Source organism: Channa argus, chromosome 12, assembly GCF_033026475.1.
Source record: "Channa argus isolate prfri chromosome 12, Channa argus male v1.0, whole genome shotgun sequence".
Classification (NCBI taxonomy): domain Eukaryota; kingdom Metazoa; phylum Chordata; class Actinopteri; order Anabantiformes; family Channidae; genus Channa; species Channa argus.
Genome location: NC_090208.1, coordinates 1118595 through 1122269, shown reverse-complemented (window position 1 = coordinate 1122269; position 3675 = coordinate 1118595). Strand labels below are relative to the sequence as shown.

The 3675-nt window shown below is 37.7% G+C and overlaps 1 long non-coding RNA gene across 1 annotated transcript; it reads right to left on the bottom strand.

The window, feature by feature from the left end:
- Positions 1–1048: 1048 nt before the first annotated feature.
- LOC137138283 (uncharacterized) lies at positions 1049–2785 on the bottom strand. Its single transcript, XR_010915928.1, has 2 exons — positions 2327–2785; positions 1049–2000 (listed from the first exon to the last, which is right to left on the bottom strand). It is a non-coding gene; the product is annotated as an uncharacterized lncRNA (long non-coding RNA).
- Positions 2786–3675: the final 890 nt, after the last annotated feature.

Sequence of the window (3675 nt, the reverse complement as noted above, 5' to 3'; positions counted from 1 at the left end):
TGGGGAAGACTACGTCTGACTCCTTCCACCCCTCTGGTCAGAGTGTTCCTGACTGATGTTGGACTCCTGCTGAGGCCCAGGTCCCACCACTGGCACCAACTCTTGTCCCACAGAAACTGCCTGAATAAATACATAAATAAATACAACTGATGCTGCTGTTTTAACATTGCAAATGCTAGAATTAACGTCATTCTATATGTTTACTTTTTGCACTTTTCCTCCCTCATTTCCTATAATCAAATAAGCTGTGCACCAAACAACTAAGGCAATATTTTATATGTAAAACCCTACGTTGATTCTTAGTAAATTTCTAAATTTTGCTAAAAAGTCAATGTTTTTCATTACCAGTTATTGAGTATGTAGTAATGGACAAAAATATCTATATCTATATCTATATAGATATAGATATATATATACACATATATATGTAGATCTGCCTTTCAAATAAAGGAAGGAGCATCACCTTGTGTCCTGCTCCAGGTTGGCTTGGTACAGCTCACACCACGAGGCTGAAACAAGCCTAAGCCTGACCCACAATGCATCTGTGTCATGCAACACAACAGTTTGAGCTAAAAGTGAAATACACGCAGTTTCTTTTTCTTTTTATGGAGCGGGTTAAGCAGAGAGTGACAATCAGCAGATCGGCCTTTGTGTGGAGGTAAAAGTACACTTGGAGCTTAAAAATATTCCAGCAACCATGACAACTGTTACTATAAGAAAGAATCTACTGTTAACCAGTGTGTCTCATGATTGTAGTTTCACAGCTATGCAGGTGCTGGTGAAGACATGAGGATGAAGGTAGTGAACAGCTGGATGAAATTCGTTACCTCGGTCTAAGTAGAAACCTGTGGTTTGCTTTGGGAACAAACTGTTTACTACCAAATACCAAAATCCCACTGTGAACATTCCATATTATACTATTGCTACTATTACTACCACAATGTCTCCAGGCCAAAGGTTCCTTCTGTAGTTAGTAACATGCTGATTCATTTGGATTTTTAACTGTTTACTATGTAAAGCAGCAGAGAAACTACAGTCACCACGTCCATGAGTTTAAAGCGACATATTCAGATTTATTCTTTTCTTAAACCAACAATTTACACCCGTGACTATTGAAATATACTTGAAAATAACCAAAGCAGCAAATACACACATGCAAGCAGAAGAAGAAGTGATGATGTTGCATTTTTCACATAAGTGCAAGTGTAAAAGCAAAACCAACTAACAGTGTTCACACTACAGAATTACTGCTGTTTCTGCCTGGAAAGTTACAGTGTGAATCCAAAAGTTGTAACATTATGATGCATCAGCAATTGTAATAATGCAATACTGTCCTCGACTATATCTAATAAAATCACATTAATGCTTTAATCTAATGTTTATGCTTTAGCAATAGGTGCACGGTGAAGTAATGAGATTACAAGACAAACCATGAGCTGATGTGTCTCTGAGCAGCAGAAACTCACAGAGGAACATCATCATTTACCCCAAGAAGACAGGACGTTTTATTCAAACATGTAGTAGAAGCAAAGATCATGACAGAAGATGGAAGGATGCTGATTTTCCTGACTATCTATGTGTGTTAACACAAACTATTTAGAGTGGAAGTATTCATCTTCATTTTTATTGTTGTTGTTGTTGGAACAACAATTGTTGTTGTTGGAACAGCAGTTGTTGTTGTTGCAGCAGCAGTTGTTGTTCTTGGAGCAGCAGCAGTTGTTGTTGTTGGAGCAGAAACAGTTGTTGTTGTTGGGATGGTAGTTTGTTGTTGTTGGGGGAGCAGTTTGTTGTAGTCGCAGCTGTTGTTGTTGTTGTTGTTGGTGCAGCTGTTGTTGTTGTTGTTGTTGTTGGTGGTGCAGCTGTTGTTGTTGTTGTTGTTGGTGCAGCTGTTGTTGTTGTTGTTGGTGGTGCAGTTGTTGTTGTTGTTGTTGGTGGTGGTGCAGCTGTTGTGGTTGTTTTTGTTGGTGCAGCTGTTGTTGTTGTTGTTGTTTGTGACTGTGCTGTTGTTGTTGTTGTTTGGGGAACAAAGTGGTTAATGATTCTGATTATGTCAAAAATTTGAATTGAACTCAAATGTCTGAGGTGTTTGATTATTTAAAATTCTTCCTGCTTTTAAAGAAGATTTGAGACATCAGGTAAAATGGTTATAGACCACAGATACAATCTAATAAGTCTTGTATTGTACTTTAACAAGTAATAATTTGCTGTAGTAAAATAAATATTCTGTTATTTTTCTAAAGAACTATTCAGTTTAAACTTCCTAAGGGTTTTAAATCAGTCTGTGTAAGACCTGTAGAACGTGTATAGTCAGAATAAGTCGAGTTACCTGCACAGAGCAGCATCCAGGTGAGAGTCAAAGAAACAAGCAGCTTCATTGTGATGATCTTGGATGTTGATGCTGTAAGTTCACCTGCTCTGTGCTGCAGCACTTTATATACTGTACAGGTGCTGGATAAATTCAGGAGCGACACATGACACCTCCAGGAATCGACGTGTTGCTGTCACTCACCTTTGTCACCAAAAATGTTTAATGACAACACCCACCACACCCACTTTTTAACATAGCAGACTTAAAATGTCACAGTAAAAATACTTATTACTTCCTCCTTGGATAAGTTAAAACAGTGTCCTTCTGAAAATGTGTCATTTGATTCACACTAACAACATTTCATCCACAAGTCCCAGCAGGTTAAATATAGTGGAAAACAGTAAGGTTTTATTTTAATGCTGATGGAGTTATTGTATTGTCTTTGCATCCACGTCTCCTGCAGAAGCTGCATTTCCTTCCTGCTGTATCTATTCTAGTTTACAAAAAGGTGGAAATGTTCACATTTATTGAATAATAAATTCCTTGCTGTGGAATTAACCTTCAAACTCTGACTTTTGTTACCAGTAAATGAGTTACAAGGTCATTTGAAGCCTCTGTTGCAATGTGCCTTTGGGTTCCCATCTGGAATATTGTAAAACCAGAACGTCATCCTTCCAACCTGTTCAGGAATGGTTTTAAGTGTCATGCTCATGCTGAAACTCCATAAAGGTGATGAGTAAACACATTAAGTCCTCGGCTTCAACTTGTCTGTCAAAGATGAAATACATTGTGAAAAATGGCAGCAACAAGGTCCCTGGGTTCAAACTGACAGACTGAGATTTTTTTAAGTTTCAATTTATCCCAGGAGCTGTGACTCACAGAGTAAGAACTGTCACAATGAATCCTAGAAGAGTGAACATGTTTGTCAGGAGACTAAAAATACAAGCAGATTATGACAGGAGGTGGCAGGATGCCAAGAACATCCAGGTTCAATCATCTGAAAAAAATACTGTTTAGCTTAAGTGAACACATTCTTATTCTGAACGACAAAGTTTGCAAACGTATTAAAAATAAAAAAAAAACCTTAAAAATTAAATAAATAAATTACACTCTTACGTCTAGATCAAGAACAACAGGGACTATTTTCTCCTTAAAGTTTCCTTAAATGTAACAACTTGCAGTGCGGCTGTAATAATTCTAAGTAATTATGTTCAGCTGTGCTGATGGTCCATCTGTGTGTTTCCACTGAATAAAAGTCACTATACTGATTGTAGCAGAAATGAGGAGACAAGGCAGCACAACTCGTCTGGCTCTAAAAAGCCGACTTACATTACACCAAATCATGTGTCATCACTCACGTGTTAAGT